This window comes from Rhinopithecus bieti, unplaced genomic scaffold (genome assembly GCF_001698545.2).
Source record: "Rhinopithecus bieti isolate Rb0 unplaced genomic scaffold, ASM169854v2 scaffold_5477, whole genome shotgun sequence".
Lineage (NCBI taxonomy): Eukaryota > Metazoa > Chordata > Mammalia > Primates > Cercopithecidae > Rhinopithecus > Rhinopithecus bieti.
The window spans coordinates 11,735-25,397 of NW_016804788.1; positions in this window are offsets into that span (position 1 = coordinate 11,735).

Here is a 13,663-nt window from a genome sequence, read left to right on the forward strand (position 1 = left end):
AAAAACAAAACAAAACAAAAAACAAACAAACAAAAATGATGCAACACATTAAGCAGCATAGGCAACACAAAATTAAAATGCCTTGGTGTAGGCTGCAAGTGGCAAAGAAAATCCCTGCCTAAAATACAAGGCATTTGTCTAGTTTTATCCATCATAGTTCTTGGCTGGATTTTATTCAGTGTCACTGGCATTAAAGTTTTGATGCAATGAGTGTGCTTAACCTAGGGAACACTGTGTTTGAATAGTGATGAAATTGTGATCTAAGTAAATTACCAAAGTCCCCAGCTAAATGACTAATTTAGAAAGTCGAACTCTGTTGTCCGTAGAAGTCATTTCTAGGAAGAAACAGATTCATCTATAAAGTTATTTATTGAAATTGTTCTCAATTGTTTTTAAGCTTATGCGAGATTGCAGTGTTGCTAAGCCAGGCTAAATTGCCTGGAGTCAGTTTAGAAAATTATTTCTCTTCTTGCTTCCTATGGGCAACTCCACATGGACCCTTGGGTTTGAGGAATGTAAATAATAGCACGGAATTGAGACAGTAAAGGAGACTGAAAGGAAACAAAAGAACCAATTTGAGGACAGCCAGGGATAAGCTCTATCTAGCTGAACATGGGGTTTGCAGTTACGGAGAGTGTAAGAACATGACATTGATTTTCTCCTGAGTGCAAAGTGAGGAGCTGAGGACACCAAAGACCAATAATTCCACTGTCCTTTCAGGTTTCATGCCAAACCCCTTAAGTGACAATTGTATGTCAAATGCCCACTGAGTTTTTTGATCTCTCTATAAATTGCAACTTATATTTCCCCTTGCGTTTTTCATTCTATCAAAATTGTCTCAAGCCACCCACTACTAGCTAATGGCCCAAACATAGCTATGTTCCTGACACTTCAACATCATTATTAAGCCTCTGATGTATCACTGAAGTGAAAAAAAGTTCTCTTTTAATTCTATTATGTCTGAAGTCCCAGGCATCAAAGTATGCAGGAAATAATAAAATGGTTATAGGCTTAATCCTATTATCTTATATGATGAATTCACTGAAATAAAACTATATCAACAATAATGTTATCTATTTAATCAAGTTCATCACATTCAGCTCTACAATTTTCTTAAACAGCTTTACTGTAGCATTCAATGTAAGAGGCATTCCCAAGTCTCTGGGTGGATTTAAAATTAAAAATATATATATTTAGAAAAATATATATTGGTATTGCAGTAACCAAATTCTATACCTATTTATGCAATAAGAAATCTTCCCATGAGGGATAATACAGGCTCTATGTTACCTCCCAAAAGCACAGAAATATGCTTAAAAGGATATCATAGAAATCACATTTTCTTCCACAAACTCAAATTCTGGATTACCACTCTCTATTTGTTCTAACAAAAGGAGAAAAGGTACCAGGCACACAGTAAATACCTTGTACTGGTCATAGTTAAGTTGTGGAGAACAGATTTCCCTCCAGCTAGTTTAAATAGAAAGAGATAAATTATAGTCATCCCTTGGTTTAGGTGGGGGGTGAGTTTTTCCAAGTGTACCACAATTTGTGCATGCTCAAGTCCTGTAGCTGGCTCTCTGGAACTCATGCATATGCAAAGGTGGCCCTCTGTGTATGTGGGTTTGGCATCTCATGAATACTGTATTTTCGATTTTTACTTGGTTAACCTGAAAATCTAGGTATAAGCAGACCTGCACGGTTCAAACCTATGTTGTTCTAGTGTCCATTGTGTAAGATATTAAATGGCATGCAGAAGTGTGGGAGGAGGGTGCTGAAGGAACAGATGGGCTGAGTTTCCAGAAATAACTTCAAAAGTCTCAGCACAGATCTGGGTTTCCAGGTAAGCTCCAGCCCCTCTGCTGCCGGAGACTGTGCTAAGGTGGGGAGCCAGCATACAGCTCCCAGCTCCAGAACCACAAGTTTCTCTTTAAAGTCACAACATCACATAACCCAGGTCTGAATGAAGAGTGGAAGTAAAGCATGCCGTCTGTAATGAGGTCTGACAATGTAGGTTTTTTTCTTGCCACCCTTTGCTTAAAAGGAAGAAATGGGAGTGTGGATGTGAAGTCATGGAACATCCACCACAGTACTGTGGCTGTTCAGCGTCCAGAAACACTTCTCTTATTCATCCTGAAGAAAACACAGCACTATCTTGCACTTCTCTAAAAATTAAAAATGAATGTTATGAATAAGAAGAGACTCATTCTCACAAGGAAAAGAGTCCAGATCCCACCAATCCCTGCGTCAATCTCAGCAGTATCTTTTGTCCTCTGTTTCTGCCTGGCTGTCATGAAATCTATGCAGCTAACCACTAACATTTTCATATACCGTTATATAGAAAATGAGAAGAAAACAATACATTTTAATTTCCACAATTATTTGAGGTCATTGTTGTTATTTATAGCTTTCTTTATTCACTGTTTATTCTGTATTCTTTTTCCAATAAGCAAATGGATAATTCACTTGGATGAATTCGTTACATGAATGATTCAAAACTTCATTCCTACAGCTTCAACCCAAGGCAATACTGCTTGTATTGTGTTGCTGTTGTTATCCATTAATTTTCAATATTGGATTTCACACCCAAGAGGACAGCCTGTGTTACGGATAGAACTGTTTTCCCCAAAACATATGCTGAAGTTCTTAAACACACCCTGTTAATGTGAAATTCACATTCACAATATGTGGAAACAGGGTCTTTGCAGATGAAATCAGTAAAGATGAGGTAACACTGGATTAAGGTGTGAACCTTGTCCAGTGGCTAGTGTCCTTATAAGAAGAAAAGCAGAGTAACGTCAGCAGGATGTTGGAATAGAAGACCTCAACATTATTCCTCCCAACAAAAGCCCAACCAGCAACTACCCAAAGACAAGACTGTCACCCTGAATTCACCAGAACATGGAGAAGAAGCAAGAAAAAATAAATCCTCGTTCTGGAGAAATTAGAAAAGCCATAACCAGTAAGAAGAATGGTCATTTTAGATCATGCCACTCCCTCCTCCAAGCTGGCCACATCCCTAGACCCATGGCCTCTGAGATGGGAGAGGGAATGGGAAGTGCACTTGTGATCTCCCCGCCCTTGTCTGGGAAACTTCACAGAAAGCGTGTTCTGGTCCCATCCCATGGGAGTTTCAGTAGGGCCTAAACCAGTGGGTGGGATGACCTGGAGATGAGAGTGGGTGGTACGATCACAGCAGGTGGCATGCAGATCGATCAGGGCAGCTGCCCTGCTCTCCATCACTGCGGGAACCATGCTGAGGGGACTGGCCAGCTCCGCAGAGCTGCAGGGGGATGAGCCCTGGGAAATTGCGAATCCCTGCCCAGATTTCCCGCACAGCTCAGCCTGTTTGGAGCCTTCCCCTCACCCAGAAACAACCAAGAGGTCAGCAATTAAGTTCCAGTGCTCACTTGAGTGTTTGCCAGATGAGGAAATCACTGCACGTGAGCCGTTAAGTTCCAATGCAGCATTTAAGTTCTGGTATTGACGGTAAGTCTTCTCCATACTGGGAAACAGTTCAAGATCCAAGAAAATCAGACAACACCAGTGAAGACAAATACCAAAAATCTACCTAGGCATAACATGTTCAAAGTGCAGAAAATCAAAGACAAACAGAAAATCTTCAAAGAAGTCAGGGGAAAAAAAGACATCTTATGTACAGAGGAATGAGAATAAATACTTCATGGGACCACACTTTAGAAAACATACAAGCAAGAAGAGAGTGGAAGAAAATATTTAAAGTATTAAAAGGAAAACACAGAAACACCAGTTTAGAATTCTGTATCCTGTGATATTACAAGATGAGGAAATTTACAACTCTAATAATACAAATCAAATAAGATCTAAAGATACTACATGTTCATGGATAGGAAGGCTCAATTTTTTTTTTGTCCATTTGTATCAATATAATCTATAGATTCCATTTAATCTCAGTCAAAATCCCTGCAAGTTATTTTGTGGCTAGGGACAAACTGATTCTAGCATGTATATGGAAAGGCAAAAGATCCAAGATAGCCAACACGTTGTAGAAAAGCAAGAAGACAATGAGAAGAAAAGGCACCACTCAAGGCCAACACTTTCTGTAAAACTACAGTAATCAAGGAAGTGTGGTAAGCATAGACAAATAGATTAGATTTGAGAAAAGCATAGACAAATAGGTTAGAGAGACTCACATAGAGTCCAGATATAGATACAGAGCATGTCAATACAGTCAACTGATCTTTGACAAAGGAGAAAAGTCAATACAATGGCACAAACATAGCATTTTCAACAACTGATGCTGGAACAACCGGACATCTACATACAAGAAGAAAAGAATCTAGACTCAGCCCCTATATCTGTCATAAAAGTAACTTAAATGAATCTTAGGCCTAACATAAAATGCGAAGCTGTAACATTTCTAGAAGATAAAATAGGACAAAATCTAGATGATGTTACATTTGACATTGACTTTTAAGATATAATACCAAAATCGCAATCCATTAAAGAAAAAAATAATAAGTTGGACTTCATTAAAATTAAAAGCTTCCCTGTTAAAGATACTGTTCAGAAAAACAGCAAGACAAGCCATAGACTTTGTATTGCTCAGTGTTCTCCAGAGAGATAGAACCAATATGTGTGTATATATACACATATATGTATATATAGGATGTATATATGTATACATATATGTATATATATGAGATATATACATGAATGTGCTACCTTTACAAGAATAGATGAGCATAGTCTCTGGTTCTCTGAATGTGGCTATTGAGTTAGCAAATGCGTTCTTTCAATCCCCATAAGCAAGAAGATCAAAAGCAGCTCAAAGTTGCCTGATATATGTGTATGCACCTCATATATATGTGTGTGTGTGTGTGTGTGTGTGTGTGTGTGTGTGTGTGTGTGTGTGTATTGCCAACTCAATAGCCACATTCAGGGAACCAGAGACTATGTTAGTCTGTTCTTGCAAAGGTAGCACATTCATCACAGCAGCTGTGATTTCAGCTGCCACTTGGCTATATTTGTGGTTGTATACATTCACCAACCAAAAATCACCTGAATTTTGCAAATACTGCCCTGGTGGTACATGCCACTAGGAACCATATTACCCTTGGATTCTTTAAGTCTTTAAGTATGGTGTTAATCTCTGCTGTTTCACATAAAACACGATATTGCTGCCAATTAATGATCTTGGCTAAGAGCAGAAGTTGTAGGGGTTTCATTGTGGCTTTTATTGCCAAAAAGACACTTATTTAACATGGCAGGGACCCAATGTAAAGGTTCTTCTGATTGATAACTAACTCTGTCCCAAGTTTACATTCAGAGGCCAAGATGATGTCCATAGGATGGGCTAAAATACCAGTTGGCCCATTGTGAGATAAACTCAAGCCAGAATTTTATTTATCTCTAGTTCATGTAGCCCCACATTAATTGGGGTTATGATGAAGTTTTAGGTCCTCTGTTGTCAATATCAGTTCAGATCCTGTATTAAATGCTCTCAACAGAGTTGGATAGATTCTATCTCCTCACTGAACAATTACTTTAACAAATGATCACTGGCTCATTTGGGGAAAGACTGGAGTTACAGTACTTTATATTCTTACTGTGCCATTTCAGGATCTATAGGGCCAAACCTCTCCTTCAATGAACTCGTTCCAGGTCATAGAACTAGCTCAGTTCCTGAAAGCTGAGAAAAGATTGGTGCTATTATAATGGCTGGCATCAGCATTCTACTTAGCAGATTTTGATGATTTTTTGCTTGTATACATTAAACTATATTCTTGTCGACTGCCTACCCTGTTTTTCTGCTAGTGGCACCTCAATCAGTCATCACCAGCAATAAGAAAGGTAAAGAGGAGGGCTAGGATTCTTGAAAAGACAAATACATCTTTTAAGACATCCTGTCCAGGTGAGACATTTAAATAATCCACAGGAAATTCAAATCTGCTTTACTCTTGTAAATTGAAGGGAACCACTTCCATCAGTATGGGGTGTGTAGGGAAATCTAGGAACTTAAACTTCATAAGGAAACATGTTCATCACGATGCCCCCATCCCAAATCTTCAGGTCCCATAACTTTCCTATCTGGGCCCTGATTTTAGCATAGTACCGTGACAGTGTTGCTAATTCCACCTTGTTCGTAACTCCGCCACCTTTAAAGTGAAATCTTCACTCAATCTGCCCTCTGGTTGCCAAAGGCACTAACATAGAAATTGTTTGACTTTCACATTATTCCTTGAGTTGATGAAAGTTGGCTGATCTAAACCAATTACGCTTTTCAATCGATATTTCTATGGCCATTAACAACAATTAACTATCTTCTGTATAGTAAAGTTTCTCAATCTGTGTAGTAACTCTTACTCCCATATTTCAAATGTCAATGCTGTTGCATAAATCAATGCATCATCTTACACATCTAGCCTTTATCTATTATCTCCCATAGATGACCATCTTAATAATTGTGGCGCTTTATCATGCTAGGGTTATCATCAATACATTTATCATGAGCAACAAGCTCTGTGTTGCTCTAGGATTCTGAAGCACTGGTAGAGGAATGGGAAAATGTTACAGAAATAAGCAAGTCGCTAATACAGGTTAGGCTTTTGCCATCCTGCTGTGGATCACTGGAAACTGTAAAACATAGCTTAGAGTCATCCCAGAAGAGATGAGAAAACAAGGGTATGTATAAACCAACTACTTCTGTCTGTTATTCTTTGAAAGCTTCCCTAGGTGAAAATAATAATTCTCTGTTGCTTCCAACCTGATGGCAATTAAGAATTCTTCAACTAGAGAATAACCTCAGGCATAAACTTTTTGGTGCTTGCAATGGAAAAGCATCAGCATGATTAGAACTTGTGCGTGGAGATGACCTGCCTAGTTATTAACAATGTCTGCTACAGGGTACAAGATCAGTGACTGATCTTTCATTTCAGATGGGATTGCCTCACATGCACAATAAAAATAAATTCCCAGAAACTTTTACTGAAGAGGTAGGCAGGTTATCTTTCAACCTATAGTTCACATTTGGCTTTTCAAGGAATCGAAGATACCTTTTACTTGTCATTTACCAGATACTTGAGGCCATCAATGTTGTGGACCAGGATAAATCTTTTGAGAAATTGACAATATTAAGATCCCTAGGTATTGAATGTGGACAGAGATCTGGAGTGTTGACATACATCTAAAATAAACAAGAGAAGGTATACTACTAGCCCAGCCAGGTGAAATAAATCTACTTCCTGGATTTTATGCATATTTGGATACAGAAAAAAAGCACCTGTTCCATCCATAGCCATGTATCAGAGGTCAAGGCTTCTGTTAACTTACTCCTGGGGGAGAAAACCCAACATATTTAAACGAGCACCTGTAGTACATATCAGAAGTAGATTAACTTTATAATAATATTTTCTCATTATCAGAGACTATTCTCAAGAAAAATGCAAACATGAATTAGTGGAAGTGTGATAGGCTTCATTGCCCTTTCATCTTTAAGGTCTTTGATGAGGCACTAATCCTTGAAAATCCCCCAGAGATGTGGCAATTCTTTGAACGTAGCTATTTTTAAAAGGAGCTATAGTCCAGGGATTTCTTCTTCCTCATACATTTGCTAATAGTTCTCACTCATGTTTCATGCAGCTAATGCCAGAATCTGTCACTGAAAAAAAAAAAAAAAAGTCTCGTTCAACTACACCTCAAGGAACTTGAAAATTAATTGCGATATGAAATTTAGGTTTGTGAATCTTCTTGATCTACTATTAGATGGACCCATGCCAAATTCTACTTTTTGAAACTAATCTCCACAAGGCCATACTTTAAGCAAATGGTCACAATCTTATACTACATTCTCAGAAATTAGTATTAGCTCTAAGCCAGTGCTGATAATCTTTAAAAGGTTTGCATATTAACCTTTCTTCAGGTCATTGATTATTTTTATAAGAGCTTCAGTTCCCCTTAGAGAAGATTTGGAAGACAGTTTACCACAGAAATGTGTGGTCATAAACAAGATTATTCAAGTATTTCAAGATTTCCATTCATTCAGAAGTGTCAGGGACTGTCAAACATCTCAGCTCTTGGAAATAGGTGAGGATTGAAGAGCTATGATTCTCCATTGTGGTGATTTGAATCAGGATTTCCTTCATTACACCTGGAGGTTTATGTTTCCCCATTATACAGTTCATGTATCTCCTTAGTGACCTGCTATGTACTTCAGATGTAGAGACCCTGTGATAAACCTGCCACTATCAAAGATCCTCCACTGTCAGCTCCTGTTCTGTTAGGATAACTATACTAATGGTTCACACTACTGCTTTGTCTCTATTACTCTGGAATTTCATCATCTTCAATATAATGATGGAAGAATCTCTCATCTAATTACTGTGAGAAGACATTCCATACAGAATCGTCATTATTTTAACAGTTTTTACTGATGTGTTTTTCAATGCCTTGATGAAGAGCATGTTCTTTGTTTCCTCTTGAGGTATATAGTTCTGAGGTTGGTAAACAGGTAACACATGATACATGAACTCTTATATATCACTAAGCATATGCATTTATTCTTCTGCATATGAAGACATTTCTGTCATCTCAAACTTGTTGAGGCATGTTGAACTGATCATATAAATAAGTAGCACTGTTCTCATTTGGTCAGAGTGAAATGTTAAATTTAGGACCTTGGTCAATTGCACAATGCGAATAAATTAAGCCATGTCTAAAATTATGTTCCTCCTTCTTTTGCATGCACAGCCATAATCCATTCTTATGTATAGTCCATAAATGTCTATGGAAAGACATTAGTAATGCCTTTAAATTTGTTGGTGCACATTCTTTTTTATTCCAGGTTAGATTTTCTCTTTGCCCCCACTGTGAATGCTGGAATCTATATGTAGTCATAAATTTAAAGAAAACGAGAGTGGCAGAAGAATCGTTGAAAGTAATGAACATAAATTTTGTGAGGTGACCACATTCTTCATCTAGAGATGATGTAGGAATTGCTTTCTAGTTGGAATCTGACAAGGGGACTGAACACTGTTTTAACAATTTCTACAGCTGATTCTGATATATGCTGTTTGAAAACTACTCCTTGAAAGCCCTGAGCCTCAAATGTGGTCTCACATTGGATTCAACTAGGCAGTTTAAAAAAATACTCATAGATCTCAGTCCCAGAGTTTAAATTTAATTGATAGTGAGGTTGACCTGATCTGGACATCAAGAGTTTGAATGGCTTTCTAGGTGATTCCAATGTGCAATAAAACTTGAAAAGCTCTGCTTTGGAATTTGGTAGGGCTTTTTGTTTGTTACTCATTTTTTTACTTGTTTGCTGACAGGAGTAAAAAATAATGAATTACTTCAAATAAAGGAGAATTTTTATAACATCTATATAATGAAACACAAACAAACAAACAAACATCTTGAGCTTTTACTGGACAAAAATAGCATTAGAACGGTGTCTAATGGATACTGACTGTGGAGGAGATTTCAGAGGAGGACACAGTTCTAGGAACCACAGCTGCAGTACTGGGTAGATGTTTTTCTTACGCCATGATTAATTAATTTTGCCATTCCCCCTGGCTGTATGCCATTCTCCATTATTCTCAGTTAACTTCCTTACTGTCTACTTTTTATATGTTTTATTTGCCTCACAGTTTATTTCTCCAATTCATCACATCAACGATTTGCTATAGTTCCCTCTCTGTTTTAGTTTCTGAATTTAACTGTCCTATTTGATTTCTGTTTCTCTCTTCAAACTCCCACATGACAGGATCCATCCGATTAGGCTAGTTTATCATTTCATGCAAGGTCAATCATCGGTCACTGATATTTCTGTATATTAACTATCCTTGCAACAGATTCATACCCCACTTCTTGGTGTATTTTGCGGAGGACTAGAATGTATGATTTAAAATATCACTGATATGGTTTAGCTTTGAGTCCCCACCCAAATTTCATCTTGCCCCCGGCGTTAAGGGAGGAACCTCCCTCTCATGAGAACAGCACGGGGGAAACCGCCCCCATAATCCAATCACTTCCCACCAGGTTCCTCCCTTAACGCTGGGAGCAAGATGAGATTTGGGTGAATACGTGGTCTGCCACCACGTAAGGTGTGTCTGCTTCCCTTTCCTCCATGAATGTAAGTTTCCTGAGGCCTCCCCAGCCATGCAGAACTGTGATTCTATTAAACCTCTTTTCTTTATAAATTACCCAGTCTCGGGCAGTTATTTATAACAGTATGAAAATGGACTGATACAATCATCAACTAGAGATGTCTCTTTAGATGGAATCTAAATGAAACCTCTTCTCATAGGACTATGAGAATGGTGATCACTGACCAGTAAATACATCTAGTACGAAACAGCCTTTTCTTCCTTATTCACTATCAAAATTACAAAGGTGGTCACAATGAAGAGCCTAAGGTATGAAATTAGGGTAGTAGCATTAGAAATTGATAAAAGAATAAATCAAGCCTGGCACCAAGGTACACGCCTGTAGTCCCAGCTAATGGGGAGACTGAGGTGGGAGAATCCTCTGAGACTGGAAGTTTCAGTCCAGCCTACGCAATATAGGGAGAGCCTATCTCTAAAAATAAAATTAAACAGTTTTGTAAAAATAAAGAATAAGTGTGAGATACTTCAAAGGAGGTGTCTACCTTATATGAGATTTGTCTATATACTATAATTTTGAATGAAGACTCAATAACGACTACAACATTTGTGTCCTAAAAAAACTAAAATGGGCTGGGTGCAGCGGCTCATGCCTGTAATTCCAGCACACCTATAATTCCAGTACCAGAGCAGGTGGATCACCTAAGGTCAGGAGTTCAAGACCAGCCTGGCCAACATGGAGAAACTCTGTCTCTACTAAAAACACAAAATTAGTGAGGCATGGTTGTGGGTCCCTGTAATCCCAGCTACTCAGGAGGCTGAAGCAGGAGAAATGCTTGAACCTGGGAGGTAAGGTTTGCAGTAAGCCGAGATCATGCCACTGCACTCCAGCCTGGGAAACAGAGCGAGACTTCATCTCACAAACAAACAAGAAACAAAAACAACAACAGCAATAACAAAAACCCCACTAAAATGTGCCCTCTAAGTGTTTGGAAATAGAGAACATTAAATGACAGAACATAACATACCTCTAGAGAGACATATGACATTTAGGGAAGGACTCTATTATTACGGAAACTCATTTAACTCATTCAGCATTTATTAAAGGTTTGCTATCTATAAGAAATTCAGCAGTCATGTAAGATTATAGCAAGCCTCCTCAGAGTTCATGCTCAAATAGTAGAATATTTGAATATCTGCACAATTTAACACATAAAAGAATATGACAGATTCTATGATAGAAATATAAATAAGTGAGGGAATATTAAAACTAAAACAACATATTTCTGTTTAGAAAATTGGGGAAAATCCAAAAGTTTTGGTTTAGACTGCAAGATGAATAAGATTACAATGGAAAGAGAGAGAAGTAATTTAGGTGGACATGACAACGTGAGCAAAGTCAAGAGACAGGATACCCATGGAATTTTCTGGGTAGAATAAAAACTTTAACTTGACTAGAAAATGTGTATCAGGGAAAGGACAGGAATGTAAATAGGAAAATCGTGCTTGGGCTATAGTACACAGTTTTAACTGACATGAAAAATAATTTATTATATAAACAAAATAAGGAAGCATGAAAAGATTCTTGGCAGGATGGGACATAATGAGAAGTGCCTTTAGAAAGTCGAGACACTGTGTAGGAGAGTTTGAATGAGGAAGCAGTGAAGCCAGGTAGGAAGATGAACTAGAAATGATGGCACCATTTATATGGAAATAGGAAGCTTAAATGCCTGTACACATCATCAGGGTTGGATAATATGGCCTGGAGAGTTTCTGTTCAGGATTGATAGTTTAAAAATTGGAGAGTTCAGGAAGGAAGGCAACACAGAAAGAAGATTAAAACTATTATACAGACAGAATCATGAAATCCAGTTCCTAAGTAGGAATTCAATATTTTTTTCTCTTAAAATATTTAAAACTCCATCTCTATTGGTAATCTAGCATTACTTGTACTGAGGATGCAGATTCCAGGGCTTTTTATAAACAGAGGAAGAATCAGTGCTCATATCTGAAAATAGGATTGATGACTTTCATTACAGTAATTCAGAGTAAGCCTCAAGGAACCAACTCTCAATGACTGCAAGAACTCTCCCTCAGCTATTCCAGCACGTCATGCCATTGGCAGCTTCCAGCTACTCAATTTTGTTTGGTCAATAATTGAGAACAGCAGACAATGGTTATTAGCAAATAAGTTGATGTCCAAAATTTGTATTTGCTCATCTTTTCAAATCATTGTTTTCCTAACTATACATTATTTAAGGCAAGCAACTGAATCACACTTGGACACATTTCTGACATTATTTATCAAGAAGTTTTGGCTTTCAGTATCACAGATATATCCTGCACCATTTAAATGGTCCTTCAGAATACGAATGTATTATATCAGATGTTCCCCGCTAAGTAAGCCTCAGGAGCTGCAACTCACCATGCGAAGCTGATGGCATCCTTCTTCCTCCCCAACTTGCATTTTACCTGTTCTCTACCTAATTTCTGATTGGATAGCACAAACATCTAACAAGTCCAATTCACAAATCTGGAAGCATTGCTGATTTCTCTTTATCCTTAAGTTACTGCATCCAATCAGGTAAGTCCTATAGACATTACTTTTCTAAATAATAAAAAAACCCCACTTACATCATTTCCCATACATTTGCATTTCCATTACTTATATCAGACTTTTATTTCTTAAGTAAATTTTCTCCTGGAATTCAAAATTGTATCAAGTTTACCTTATGCCATCTCCTGAAAAAATAATAATTAAAAAATATAAAATAAATTATGTTGCATCCTAGCAAATAGCAATTTAAAAGAATCATTTGTTTTTGATATAAGGTAAAGGGCGGCAATCAATATTGCATGCAGTCATTTTCTACATATTTTTTGGCTTCACTTATTACTTATACAGTTCCACTATTCTGATTATACAAAAGTAATTTCAGTTCTTGAGTAAACTCTGCTCTTTCAGATCTATTCTTTTCACACATTATATGCTATTTTCTGTATATAATTAAAACATGTATACATAATAGCATTATCAGTATTAACGGTATTTATTGTTAGATAATTATAAATTCATGTGTTTTATATCTGTGTTGATTAATAGTGCGTTGTCAGATATGTGCTTTCATACTCCAAATATTGTCTTTTCATCCCATTACCAGGGCAAAAGTTTTGAATTTTGATGAAATTTACTTTGTCTTTTGTTTTTCTTTTATCTATTGTCCTTTTGGTGTCAGGTCTAAGAATGTGCCTAGCCCTAGGTCCTGAATATTTTCTATATATTTTTTTCCCTGAAAGTTTCCATAGTTTTATATTTTAAATTTAAATTTATGATCCGTTTTTAATTTTTAATGAGATGTGAGACTTTGATAACTTTGATAATAAATGTCTGATCGTTCAATCAGTATTTGTTGAAAAGAACATCTTTCCTCAATTGAATTGCTTTTGCACTATGTCAAACATCCGTTTGGTACATTTTTGTAGGTTTATTTCTAGTTCTCTGTTCTTTTCCATTGAAATACGTGTTTATCCCTTGATCGATACAACACTACCTTGATTGCTATAGATTATAATATATATTA